Source organism: Strix uralensis, chromosome 14 (genome assembly GCF_047716275.1).
Source record: "Strix uralensis isolate ZFMK-TIS-50842 chromosome 14, bStrUra1, whole genome shotgun sequence".
Classification (NCBI taxonomy): Eukaryota; Metazoa; Chordata; class Aves; order Strigiformes; family Strigidae; genus Strix; species Strix uralensis.
Genome location: NC_133985.1, coordinates 8076501 through 8091204, shown reverse-complemented (window position 1 = coordinate 8091204; position 14704 = coordinate 8076501). Strand labels below are relative to the sequence as shown.

Here is a 14704-nt window from a genome sequence, read left to right as displayed (position 1 = left end):
AATTACTGCAGGAAGACAAGTGAAACTGTTCATCCTCTGTGGTGTCAGAGTCATTAAAATGGCAAAGAGAATTAACATTGTAACAGCTTGCAATTACACTCAGTAGCAGCCAGTAGCTTGCAAAACCAAAGGAAGGACTAGTTAACAGCTGTATCTTCCATTTCTGTTACAGGACTAATGAGCATAGGGATGTCAGTATTCAGGAATTGGAATCTAAAATGTGTGTTAGAAACCAGTATGACTCCAGTAAGTGGACAGGCCAGAAGAAGGTAAGAGACCTGGTTCCTGATTCACACGAGTAAGAATTGCCCTGATATTCATGTATTTAGTTTAACATCTGTATTAGTGATTTAGGATTATCACACAAGCACTCTTAGCACAGTAACTACAGTGCAAACAGTGCATCCCACCAACTCTTCAACTGTGATACCTGATTTCAGTACCTACAAGGTGTTGTCCTCTGAGAACTGGACAACTGGAACACAAAAATTCTTCTCAGTGCCCAGTAAATTCTGCTCTTGATCTGCCGGATGAGCAAAGGCTCATCATTTGCTTGAAGACGGAACCAGTCCACTTTAAGAATAAGTTGGCAGCCATATTCTTTACAATTGCTTTGAAATACCTGTGGTCAGCAAAGATGCTGTAGGGGAAGGGGGGTTTAGGTGTGCAAGTCCAGAGTTCCGTGTATGTAGCACGCTGTGGGCACGCACCATGACAGACAGCTGGTACTCTGCTGAATCCTGCATGGGGGCCGGTGGTTCGTTAGGGATGGCTGTGCATGCCGAACATGCTCATTTGCAGACAGCAATTTCTCCAAAGAAAAATGATCCCTCTTTCGTACAACAGTGTTCTGTGTCTATAAAAGTCTTCACATTTTCTCTACTTTCCGCTGAGCAGGTATTTCTTACAAAGACTTTCCATCTTTTCTTCTCCTCTTCTTCTTCCAGAGCTGCAAACTTGTTGATGGCTTTGAATTGTTCTGAGCTGTTCAAGCATATAGCAAGTAGCTTTCTACCTGCTTGGTACTTCCATTTGAGCCGTTTCAAAGACAGGCTATAATTCTTACAAGGTAGATGGGCTGGCTCGAGAAGGGGAAAAAAAAAAAAAAAAAAAAGGCTAAAGGGACTGGAAACTACCTGAAAATACTAGTACAATTTCAACACCTTTCTCTTCCCTTTGTTTGACAGATTATGGACAGCTTCTGGCAATATTTAAGAGGTGACACAAACTCCCTTATTTTAATGTCAAACATGCACCACATTTACTGAATTACCAAAGATGGTAATTCCAGTCTGTTAAAATTCTGTACCTTGCCACTCCTCCTCTGTTGGTAGCTCACTGCACAATACTCAGATATTTCGCCCCTACCACTGCATGGTTACTTCCTTGGAACAGATACTCCCATGCGTATTTTTTTTTTTAATTTTTCTATTTTTTTGTAATTCTGTCTACTGTTCAGAGGATGTATTTCTTACTGTGCAATTGCAGGCATAGGATTAAGAATGAAAATAGGACATCTAAATCAGGTGCAACTAATGATATTCCAGCATATATAATAAATGTGGGAAATTGTACCAATTAATTAAAATAATCCTCTTTACAACATGTTAAAGCAGTTGAGAGGCATTGTTCAGTAAGATAAGCTTTCTCTCTATTCTGAAGAGTTGAGTCCTATGTTGTTATGGTGGATCATTGCATATCATGATTTATAGTTTATAGGGGAGGAAAAAACCGTGCTTATCATCTGGTGTGACCCCTTGTGTAATGCCAGCCGGTGAACTTCACCTGAACTTCACCCACTCCACCAGTCCCTTAACTTACATTTGAGATGCAACGTATCTTACAGAAAGGTTTTCAGTTCTGTTTAAAGACTCCAAGCAGCACAGACTTCACATTCCATAGGTAAAATGTTCCAGTCATTAATTAGCTGCAGTATTAAAATTTCACCTTCATTGTACGATGCATTTACATAGCATCAGCTTCCAAAACTGTCTTTAATTACACCTGTTTTGATCAAGCCATAGCAATGTGTGTGGTGGGGCTGCTACATACTAATCACACTAATAGAGGAATAACAATATAGAGGGATGCATTGAAAAATCAGCAGTTCCAGGTTAGAAAATTCAAACACATGCTTAAAAGGCAAGGGGACAAGCATTTCTCTCCAGTAAACTGCAAATCTCTTTTGTTGTCTCCTTTTCCCTTTCCTTTCAAATCACACTGAAGGTCAATTTTTCAAAGTGTGAGAAGGGGAGCCGTGGCCCTTCTGAAAGTGGACAAGATGTTCTCATGTCAGCAGGTTCTGTAAGTGACAAGGTGGTACTGAGAGAAACTCCAAAGATGTTGGGGACTGAAGCTAATAAAGCATGCAGGTTCCAGGCTGTGTATCCCAGCCCTACCTTTTAAACATCTGGGCCATGGAGCAGTAACTAATACAGCCAACAGGAAACAGGACAGTGATGCATCTGCAGTCCCATTCCTCAGGCACTTTACTAAAATCTGAAGAAATATGCTTCTATTCACCTGGGATTCACTGCTTGGAACCTGTTCTTGAAGGTAGGCACTTGTGTTGTTTCCTCTAAGAACTAAACAGAGCTAAAGGATTTAAAATGTGCTAGAGGAGGAGTAGCCTGTGGTCACCATTTACTTACTAATCCAGTAGTTAGAGTTCTAACCCAAGAAATGAGGTATTTGCCTGCATATTGAGTCCCATGTCTCCCTTTCCCAGGAGAATACCCTTACCACCAGGTTGAAGCGATGGGAACAAACCTCTCCTCCCCTGAAGCTGTATCACCGCATCTAAAAGAATCCAAGATCAGTTTAAATGGAGAACAAGAGGAAGAGAGGGCATGGTTCCCCGTCTTGTTAGGACTCTCACTTCAGGGAGAAGACGTGGTTATCCTTCTAAAACATACGTTAATTATCTCTCAGATATTGTGATTTTTATATAGTTATCATTAATCCTACGTGTGGACGCAAAGCCGGTGTTCCCACATTGGTCCTACTAATAATGCCTAGACATGTAACTTCTGTTTATTCTTGCTTTGACACTCTCTCCACCACCCATCCCCTCACAGCTGTGCTCCTCACTAACCCATGACAGCCGGAGTGTATATTCAGTTACTCACCAGGACAAACCAATGCTGCCTACTGTCAGCTGCCTTCCAGAAAACACTCCCCCAAGCTGAAGTGTAACCTGCCTTCTTTTTCACCAGATACCTGACCTTGACTTCAACAGTCCTGTTGAACAAATGAGGCCACCTTACCACGGCATCTAGATCGGGCTGTGCCAGTAAGCCGTGTCCATCATAACTGACCATCAACAACTCTTTGTTGCGTGGCCTTTAATCAGCCATTTGTTTGTTCACTCTCAAATCACTGATGTATTATGTAGCTTTGTGATACGCTGTAGATCAGTACTAGAAATACTCCAGTGAGATGAAGATTTACAAGTATCTTTAGATTGTACAGGCTCAATGTATTTTGGTTTTTGCTAATTTCTGCTTAATCATCATAAGCATCAAGTCACGTGCTTTATGGACTGCTAGTACAGACATTCCATTACCTTTTTCACTGAAATTTGCGTTGCATCAAAATGTAGCTTGACAAGATTTGTTTCCCATCTGAGTGTAATTCTCAGTCTTTCTTCCCGATAGGGACAACTCATTACTTAACTGCAACAATCTTTTTAATACATCTCTAACATTCATTTTTGCAATCTAGTTTATTTTCAAACCGAGAGAATATTTCTAGCAAAATTACTCTCACAGTATCTCTGTACAGAAGTGTCTCTGCAGAATCAGAACATCACCATGCATACGACATTAAAATTTAGACCACTGCATTTGAGACAAGGACACATCTTGAAATCTGTGAAATGCCACAGAAAAAGATGAGGCCAGGGAGAAGTTGTGGCTACGTGGATCTTCTTCACCCCTGTGAATAGATGCAGTCCTCAAGCTACAGCATTGCATGTAATTTACCAAGCTCTACTAGTATGCTCAGCTCTCCCCTCTTCTCAATTAACCTTGAAAAGCTGAGAGATGCTTCCCTGCTGATTTCTGGATTGCCCCTTAAAACTCCTGCTCTTTGTTGACAGTTATAAAACTACAGTTACAGTTGGAAAATTAACTCTGCTGTAGTGCCCCTTTTAATCATTTACAGTACACTTTTCCCAGCTACAGGTAATTCATTGTGCTCTAGTTTACTGAATTTCTTCATGCAGATTTTCTATTTTATGAAATATCGGCATGAAGATGGTTATGTTGTGGCAGCACTGTTGACCGTGCTGCTGTGTATTACCCGTGTCCAAGGCTCCTCTCCATTACTGTTTCTGTATATCCTGTTGCTACTTTTCTCCAGGCCTTGCCAAGAATCTGCACAAAGTTTTTATAGGTTGACATCAGCTTGTGCCTAGCAGTTTGCCATTCTCTTGTTTTCTGATCTACTTTGCTTTAGCGCTCTTTTTATTTTCTTCGGTGCCATTAGTGCTTTTGCAGATGTGTAGCAAAGGGGGAGGGGAAAATTAAGGTTAAATAATAGTCAACATTTAATTATACTTTACAGAAAAGGTAGGTATTCTGTACGGTATTTGGAAGTAACGTTATATAGAACATGATGTCTGAGGCTCACCTGTGGCCAGTTCACTGAGAAGGGGAAGATTATAGCTAAAGTCATTCCTTTCTGGAGAAGTGCAGAACAGTTTGTCGAAACGTTTCTAACTCGTGGAAAAAAAGATGGAAGCAGTTTTTTAACAGTTTTTTCCGGTGATGAGATTTTGTCGGGCGGTGGCGGTCGCTGCTCCCGCTCCCCGTAGCCCCCCGGGGCCCGGCCTGCCCGCAGCGGCAGCCCGCACGCCGAGGCGGGGGGCGGCAGCGGGGCCAGGCTCGCCCGCGCCCGCCGTTTCCCTCAGCGCCGCCGCCCCCCCGGCTCCGGCGGGAGAGGGGCGGCCTCCGCCCTTCCCCTCACGAGTCTCGTCCCCTCGCCGGGGCGACGGGACCCGCATCCCGGCAAGCCCTCCCCGCCCCGGGGCCGGCGGCCCGGCGGAGGCACCTCTGCGGCAGCGCTCGCCGGGCTGGGGCGGCCCGGCCGCTCCGCCGAGGGACGGGCGCGGCGCGCAGCGCTGACGCCCCGCTATGCGCAGGAAGGGTCGAGGCGCCAAGAGCACCCCCGGAGCGCCGTGGGGCCCCCGCGCCCTGGTGGCGGGGCGCTGCCGAGCCGCCGCCCCCGGCCCCGCGCGCGGTCCCTCACGGCCGCGCCGCCGCCCGGCCCCGGCAGCGCGCGGGGGCCCTGCGCGCGCGCGGCCGGGTGCCGAGCGCGGGGATTGGCTGGCGGGCCCGGCCGCGGCGCGTGCAGCCGGGGGCCGGCGGGGCTGCAGCCAGAGCGCGGCTGGCGCGGGCGGCTGCCGGGGCCCGCCACCGCCCGCCCGCCCTCCGCGCCCGCGGCTCCTCCGCGCCGCGCCGCTCCCCTCCCGGGGGCGGTGGGAGGCTGCTGCTGCTGCTGCTGTTCCCGCCGCTCCGCTCCGCTCCTCAGGGGAGGGACGGGACGGGAAGGGAGAGGGAAGGAGAGCAGAACCAGGGAAGGGAAGGGGGTCCCTCGTCAGTGAAGGAATCCGCACCGGTGCTAAGTTATCTCCCAGAGACGGTGTGAGGCACTCGGGCTGCTCAACCTGCTGCTGCTGCTGCTGGTAAACGCTCTTCACTTCTTACTTGCCTACATGCTCAGGGCTCTCCTTACTGCTTTTCATTCGGCAACAGCGCCTAAAGCTGCAGCGTTTCTGTTTCTGTCGCTCCCTTCCCTTTCCCTTCTACCTCCCCCCCCCCCCCCCCCCCTTCTGTAATTGCGTTAGCGGAGTTGACAACTTCTGATATGTGTCTTAAAACCAGGCAGTAAGTGTTTTGTTTCCTGGAGCCGTTTAATTCAGCAGTTGGAGAGGTCATTAGTTGCATGAGTTCCAAGGAAAGAGGATTCTCTGTGCCTCTGCAATAAGTGCTGCTGCTGCTTTTCTGCCCATTAATTCTCATCCGTGATCGCTGGTATTTCTTTTATTTTCACGGTGTTTTAATGTTGCCTTTGTTCTTTAAGCTGCTTCATCTTTTTTTTTTTTTTTTTCTTTTCTTTTTTCCCTTCTGGGATTGAAGTATAATTTTTTTTTTTTTTTTCAGTTTTTGCCAACAGCGTGGAAAGGTATCACTGATTCAGAAACTATTGTCCACAGTGCGTCTTGGTTAGAAACAGGCAGAAATAGGAGAAGGCAGGCATTTGTATTCCAAAAGGGAATTAAAAAAAATATGTTGCTTTTACTGCTTCCTGCAAATCTGCAGGAATGATGCAGGGACAATAATATTACGTTGTTTGTGAAGATAATAAACATAGAAGTGCTTTGGTGTTTCACGTATAGCCCTGCGATTGAGCTGTTTTGAAATTGCACTTAATAATAAATTCATAGCTGTGGAGGAAGAGATTGCTGGCATGTACTGCATACATTGCCGAGACAATGTACCAACGTATGCTAACACCAGACCAAGTCCCTGTTAGACCTTACATGGAGTGGCAGTTTGACAAGATACTATTTTGTGTCTTGCACACACCCAAACTGAAATTTAAATACGGTGGCTTAATGGATGTGAATGGAGCTCTTAACTCTGTATCTCTGAACCAGACTCCTTTTTCAGCACTTCTTGTTAGGATGCTTGTAAGTGCCAGTGTAAACATTTATCTGTAGCAATTTCAGATGATTTAATACTACTGATGTCTTAATATGTGCTTTTTATGCTTTTTTTTTGTACTTCCATATTTAAGTGCGCTGTTATTTTAAAAGGCTCAAAATGTAATGGCAGGTATTGTCTGTGTGTGTTTATGTGGGTGTATGTAAATATTTATATATTTATCTATATAACGTTTGACTTGTACTTGTTTAAATTTACCAAACCTTGTATTACATGGAGAAAACAGGTATTATAACAGAATTGAAATGCAGGAACACAGAATTAAAGGAGACTTTGTTTATAATATTTAGTTGTATGGTTAAACGATTATATAAGATCAAAGAGATTCAAAAAGCTTGCATTCTAAATAACTAAAGTCTGGAAGCGGTCGTATTGTAGCCATTTAAGAAAATAAAGCTTGACTGAAACAATACGGAATGCAAGCTGTCAATAAGTATGTGTAGTTATCGAATATCTCATAGAGTACTTTATGGAATGCTGTTGAAAATCTGATGTATTAAAAAATGTAGTCTGTTAAGTGCAGAGTTAATGAAAAAGTAGTATCACCTGTTAATACAGTTACTTTATGCAAGTTTAATAGGTAATCTTGGTTGTATAGTCTCAAAGTTTTTCTTCAAACTTCAGAAGAATTTAGACAGAGATGACTTTCTTCAAGACATTTGTATTATCAGTCAAATTATACTGATTTGAGAAACTCATGAATCTCCACTGTATAGAACAATGACAGGTATTTTTCTAAGGGGCTTATGTAAGTGCTAGGTAAAGTGGATTTTTACAAGGGGCTGACAACCAAAAGATAGGTGGCATTTCTTGCATTGTCAAGGTTTAAAATATATACAAACAACGTACTCGGGCATAATTTTCCTGTGCATTGGCAAATCAGTAACCAGGTTGACGATTCATTTAGCTTGGCCCATATGCTGAGAGGTTTCTAGTGGCTGAGTAATAAATAAAAACTATTAATATGTTACACTGATATAGATTGTGTGGTATTCGAAAAGCCAGCTGTGAGGTCTGAGCTGTAATTCATTTCGAGAGGAAAACTTTCTTAGCTGTGGTGTCTTAGTATCCTGGCAACCTCTAAGAACTCACAGAAGTATTTTTTTCCAATTGTTAACACACATTCAGCATATTAAAAAAGAAAAAAAAGTTTTGATCCAGATAATGTTTGAATTATTCTGCTTATTTTAAAACATTTCCTGCTAAGACAGTGCTTATATGAAAACAGTAATCTTTTAATTTTCTATGTGCTTATTTTTCATATGGATAATGAAAATAAAATTATCATGTTTTTGTGTCATTAGATTTCAACTGTTTATGTAGCTTGGGGAAAAGTAACACGTGAAAATCACTAGTGATGTTTTCCTCTAATTAAATTGAACTGTATTTTCATTTCAACATTTCGTACTAAAAGTCAAAGAGCTGCATGAGAAAATAGAGGAGGTACTTTCTCTGGTTAGGTCACAGAGATTAGCAGTGGTAGGAGCGTTGATTTGAGGGAGTTAATAGTTAAACTTCTTTGCCTTTTTAAAGAAGATTTTTATTTCTGGGAAAAAAAAGCAATATATATCTCAACTTATGATATATTATGGTCATGGCTTTGGCATTTTCCTGTCAAATAATGTCGGTTTTGTTTCTGCAGTCAAAGAAAATTTATTGTGAACATTATTACTGGTAGAGTAAGTAATGGTGTAAACTGTAGTGGTGATCTTGTGCTTAAAATTATTTAGAACAACATAGAAAAGGGAAAATGTTTGTTCAGTTCAATCAAGGTCAATGTCTAGACTTTCTTGTTTGAGAGGTCAAACTAAACTGAAGGTCAAATTAGATGGAGACAAAGCTCAAGCCACTGTTAGACCACTCAAGTCAATATACCGATGTTTGAAAAGCTGTTTTGTGTTTGTTTGCAGTTTACTGTGTATTTAATCCCTCAATCCTTAATGTTTTTGGCAAAAGGTGCACATAGGAGCAGCACCACTGAAGTCCATGCTTAAAGACCAAAAAATTACTGGACTGATCCTTTAAATAATAATATTCCTTTATATAAATGGATAGTTCTAAAAAGTCTGCCCTTGCCTGACCTGGATCCGTAACAGGAAATACAACCTTAGAATATAAATTAAATTAATTTCTACTAAACTGATTAAGATAAGAGATGTTTTAGTCCTGACTTGCTTTTTCAGCAGGTTAATGTTTAATGGAAATGGCAAGTTTTTTTCCAGGCTTTTTTTTCTTTATAACTATACTTTACTTATAATTTCACAAGATCTTTATCAGGAAGAATAGTTTTATATGTTACGCGCTGTGCTACAATAGAAAGGATAGTTTTGCTAATACTAGACATATGCAGAACTGGTCCATACTTTCTGACCTGAGGTGTCACATCCCAGAGCCTTCATACCAGCTGATAGTGACTCATCTTTCTAATTCCTTACTGCACAAAACAGCTCCTGTATGGTGTACTTTTAGGTTTTGTAGGATGTAGAGTATGAAATGACTGTGGCTGCATCAGGCTGTTCCAACCACAGACTGGACCACATCTGTGTCCTGGTCTTCTCTGTAGCCTCAAGGAGCCCCTTGTTCTGATCCTTATTCAGAGTCACTTAGCTGAGCGGCTACAGCAATGTGTAAAATGTTTTCTGCAATACAGTTTCGCCTAATCGGCATACGAATTTAAAAGATACTTTAGGGCATTCTCTGTTAGCTGAATTTTGTCTCTCAATTATTGGTCTGCATTGGGATCTCATAATGCTGTTGAAGTTCAAATACATTGTTTTAAATCCACCTTGCTGACTAACTCAATATTATCAGATAGACTTTTCGGATAAGCAGGAAGCACGCTAAGCTTAGATACTATTCATTTTTTATTATTTTTAAAATAGATTCTTTTTGGTTGAATTGATTGACATTCAGTGCGAAATAGTAATAAATTGTCTGCTTTCATGTTTATTGCTGAACGTTAATAACCTAGTAGTCATCCAAACAGATGTAATTATAAGATTTTTAGCAACAAGCTGCACAACGTTGAATTATAAACTTATGTTTAGCTGAGCAGGTTGAGGATGGATACGTGATGCATATACTGCCTTCACCAGTGGCAGTATTCAGTATTCTGAGGTAATAGTTAAGGAAACAACTGATCTTAAGCCATGCTTCTTTCTTTAACTCAGGAAAAAGTTTTGTAGAAGATATGTTTTATTGTCTGATGAATGGAAAGCAAAGTTGCACTGAGGTAGGGGAGTTTGGCTTTGGGGTTTGGGCAATTGCTTTGTTTTGTGTTTGCTTTGGTGTTGTTTTTTGGTTTTTTTGGTTTTTTTGTTTTGGTTTTTTTTGTGGTTTTTTTTTTTGTTTTTTAAATTTATTTTATTTTAACTATAATGCCAATCAAATAGTATGGGGAAGTTAAGAACCCTTTTTGGTTTTGGATAATAGAGCCTTCATTCTAGTTTTGTTCCTACGGGACTTCTTTGGTATATAAATATGTACCTTTAGCCAAAACACTAACTGTAACCCTTCAGAACTACACATGTGTGTTAAAATTGTATAAAATATATGAGTAGCTGCTCTTGAAGGATTTTCATACTAGTTTGGGGGACACTGTTGCTGCCTTTGTGTTTTTAGTAGGAGCATTTAAAACTTCCAGTTGGTCTCAATTCTCTAGATTTATCTGTTGTTTTTCAGCCCACACAGGCAAGGAAGGCACCAGAGATCAGTCAGAGGGGTATGCGCACCTATCAAAATCATTAATGAACATATCATTGAAACACTTTAAAAGTATGCAAATAATTTCTATATAAAGTCCTTGTGGAAGGTACCGTGTGAAGTATGTGGAAGGCAGCAAAGGAAGCCCAGTGCTCTACCTGTGCCGTAGCTGTGCACTCAGAGTAGGCACCCGAAGCGAGAACAGCAGTGTTTTATGCTGCTGTGCTGTTTGGGGGAAGCAGTGTAGGTGATAGGAACAAAACTGTCTTCTTTTGCTTATTCTTGTTCATGTAAGGTTTTTGTGGGCACAGTGATATCAACTAGTGTAAATGTTTTTGAACCACAGTCTGAGAGACCCAGAGAAGCTTTTATTGCAGATATGAGTCCAGGTCTGCCATGTTTTAGACCAGCACCTTAACATTGCGAGTCATCAGTGTGCGTATTGTACAAGAGCAAAAAGAGCCTGTCTGGGTGTGTGTACTACTGTGGTTAGCTATGTGAGAATCTAGATGTCTCCTGGGAAGTTTTGTGTGTGTTCCCTTAACCCTCAATATGCAAATCTGTTTTTTTAATTTTTTTTTCTTCTAGGGAAAAAAATGAGAATGTTTAGGAAAGTCACTTTTCCTAAACTAATGAGCTTAGGAGTGTTGGTTCTGTTGTCGTTTTGAATGGCTCTGTACATTGCTATATGTAAACTATATTGCAGAATATGTAAGTTTGAAGAGGTGTGGATGAACGTATGTAAGTGGAAACTACACAAATTCTGTTCTGAAGCCATTGTTACATAGTCATGCAGGGCTTATGTGTAAACGCATGTAAAAACAGTAAAATATAGAAAGTCCTATTAAATGTAAACAGATTTTTCCAAAGCTTTTTGCAAGTATAGATTGCCTGGTGACTTTTCAATCTCTCTTTAAAATGCAGCTATCTGCAGTGAAATAAGTTATCATAATAGTGTGCTCCAGCATTGTACTGCATACTAAAAAATGGGTAAGCACCTTTTTCAACCAAAAAAAAAAAAAAAAAAAGTTGAGTATTTAGAAAGACAGAATATTTAATGTTGAAATGTAACAGTGACACTAGAGACAACGTTTTTGATCTTGAAAATAAAGTTCACTTTACTTGCTACACTTGTCTTGTGATAGGACATACTGTGTTTGAATCAGATTCTGGGGGAAAAATGAGGTGTTGGCTTTACAGCAATTGAAATAAAGTAGCAAAGGGAAATACTAAATGCATCATAGTATATAAAAATACATTGTCTAGCAAGGAATGTCACCCGCTTCATATTTGCAACATTAAATGAGTTCTCTGAACCAAATTAAAACAAGTGCTATACAGCTTAATATACTTAAACAATATTTTTTAAAAAATCAAATATAATTAAAAATGCCTATCAGTACATGCTGTTTGCCTAGTTCTGCTGTCACTCTGTAGATACCTACTTTCACCATTACTGAAGAATTATGCATTTAAAGAAAATAACTGTATATAAATATGAACTAAGATAAAAAGATTTGGATGTGCACGTGTGCAGGTTCTTCATGCTTTTGATTTTGTGCTCAGGGACATTCACAAAGTCACGGTCCATCAGGAGTTGGCAAGAGTGTAGTCTGGAACATAGTACTTTCTCTTAAGTCATGTTTTCTTGTCTAGGCATTTCTTCTAACTTTACATAGTTTTGACACAGAAAATGTTTTTATCATTGTCTGTGGCTTTTGAGGGAATGAGCTATGGCTGTATACTACTTTTGCATGCAAACATAAAAATGTGAACATTCACAAAAACATAAGCCCATAAAGGGATAGGGAAATAGTTTTCCTCTTCAGCATAGCTGACTGAGCACTGAAATCAAAAGGGTTATTAATGAATCTCACAGAAAAATAATTGTTTTGTCAGACTCCTTCCAATCATGAGTAAGTATAAGATTTTAGACAAATCTTAGTTTATAGAAGAATATTTGAATGTTGAAACTTTATACTTGTAACTATAGGTGTAAGTAAACACAACAGTACCATGAAAGTGGAGCTGTAATAATCTTGCAACAGTTTGGTTAGTCTGTTTATATTCCATGTGTACAGTTACCTAAAACGTGATTGAGTTTATGTAAACATTTGTGTGACACATGAAGGTCTGCTAGCAATGAAGATAGAGAAAATTTCCATGGTGTATGTCTTCGATCAGTTCCTTCTGTTTTGGGAACATGTGGCCTAAATATCAGCTAAAGAACACTGGCAAATGCTGCTGAGGGAAACGGGAAATGTGCAGATCGGTACTGAAAGTGAAGCAATAGAGAACAGATTTTTAAAGAAAGTTGACTGTTTAGAGATGAGTGGGTGCCTATAAGATGATCAAATCTTCCTTATTAGCTTTACTCACTTTAAGATCAATACTTAATGTCCCTCTGGACTTTATACTGTGTCTGTAACTGCAGAAAATCCTTGAGAAAAAAACCTGCATCTAGGTATTTCAGTTAAGGCATCTGAAATAAATGTGTATGTTTGGTGGTTAAGTATTTTCAGGAAAGATTTATGAGAAGTAGACTGTCAGGTAGATTATTAATAATCTAAAAAAAAAGGTATGGTAACAAAGATTTGTATATAGCCTTGGTCACAAAAGGAAGTAACCCTTTTTATTGCTGAGAAGTGAGCTGGCTTCAGTTGTCTCCCTGCATAGAGAGTAACCTAAATCATCATCTTTTCCCTTTCTCTCCAGCTGCTTGTTGTGGGCACAGAAAGTCTGAGGAAAAAGTCTCTTAGTGCAGTGCTAAATTTGGAGGTCACAGCTTTATTAACCAATACTGAAGTACATGGTATTCCAGTGCAAATCTTAGCTGACACCAATGGCCGCAGCTACGGAATAAAGAATAAGATGTGTGGCTGTCTTTCAGCTTTCCTACCTGCTAAGGGATGCTGACTGAAATCCAGAACATTGTCACCTTCTTCCTTCTGTGGAACCTACCTGATGTTGAGAGATGACATGAGAGTGGAGTTGCACAGAACGTACCTTTTCAGAAAATCATGTCAGTGGTCAGGACCAATGCCGAAGTGGCTCACTGTGCAGCAGAACTTCCTGCAGTATTTTTCTAGGGAATAAAAGTCACAATTATTTCAGTAATCCTTCTGACACAGACCATCTGGAAGATGGAAATATCTTCATGGTACTTTGACTCATCGTTGCAGGGCAAGGGAGAGAAGTAGTCTCAGATCATGACATTGATAACCAACATGCCTTCCATTGGTAACTGATCTTACTGTTACAGCAAAAAGCTGAAATAGTGAATCCTCAGTGGATCACTGTCATCACTCTCTTCCTTCTGCTCCTTTAAGATCATTCCTTAGCAAGATGCTACCTCGTGCTTCAGGAGCCTGGCTACAAATAGCAGTCTCTTTCTCTCTGGGGCATGAAGAGGGGGGATCAGGAAAATAATGCGGAAAAAAAGTGACCTGAATATTGCTTCACCTGCCCTGGGGTGTGTCTTTTCTCCTTCAAAAGTGTACTCATGGCCTTTGGCTTCACCACTGCATCGCTGTTAGTAGGGTGAGTGCCTGTGGGGCCTGGAGCCCTGTGTTCTGCCTCGGAGCAGTGGAGGGAAGGGCTGGCAGCTCCTCCTGGTATTGTGCTCCTTGTTGTATTACCAGTGAGGATTACTAACTAATGAGTTGAATGAGAGAGACCTTTCCCTTCTCTTTCACAAGCAGCTGTCACTGTTGGAGAGAAGGAAGTGGTGAGAGGTGAGAAGAACCTGTGGATTGCCTGTGGAGTATTTATTCTTCTATTGAAGCTCTAATTACCTAACTGAAACTCTTCTTCCATCTCCAACAATCCCAGGGGCCTCCATAGGTTCCTCTAGTTCAGCTGGCATTCTGTATCAGCTACCTCCAGGCTTAAATTGCCTTTTTTTTCTTCCTGCATTGTTCCTTTAAAGGAGCAGTAATCACTTCCCCCCTGTGTTTCTCAAATGGTCCAAAATATAAGCCCTTAATAGATTGCTCTTTTACAGAGCAGCTTATGCATTTTCTCAATGCCTGTCACTCTTTGCCCATAACCTTCATTGACTGCATGTATTGGAGTTTATACATTGTCAGTTCTGTAGATCTTGAACTTAGCGTGTGTTAAAAGATTAAGATTTATAATTGTACCCCAGTTAGTTTAAGGTCAGCTTCTGGATGGCCTTTCCTCTTTGCACAAGGGTGCTGGGATAGGGCAAGCTGTGCCATTCTGTTTGCCTTAGCAGTCTTGGGGAAAGTCAGAATTCAGATTCTGTTGATACT

The 14704-nt window shown here is 40.9% G+C and overlaps 1 protein-coding gene across 4 annotated transcripts in view; it reads left to right on the top strand.

The window, feature by feature from the left end:
* The window catches only part of TENM2 (teneurin transmembrane protein 2), a 741247-nt gene that overhangs the window by 35403 nt on the left and 691140 nt on the right, over positions 1-14704 (top strand). For 2 of the 4 annotated variants that reach the window (XM_074883301.1, XM_074883300.1), the window contains exon 1: positions 5626-5686. The exons of 1 other annotated variant lie outside the window; for it this stretch is intronic. The gene's annotated coding sequence lies outside the window, so the exon portion shown is untranslated. Of the gene's footprint in view, positions 1-5625; positions 5687-14704 lie in introns of those variants that run through there. One more of the 4 variants, XM_074883299.1, reaches the window with a different exon arrangement.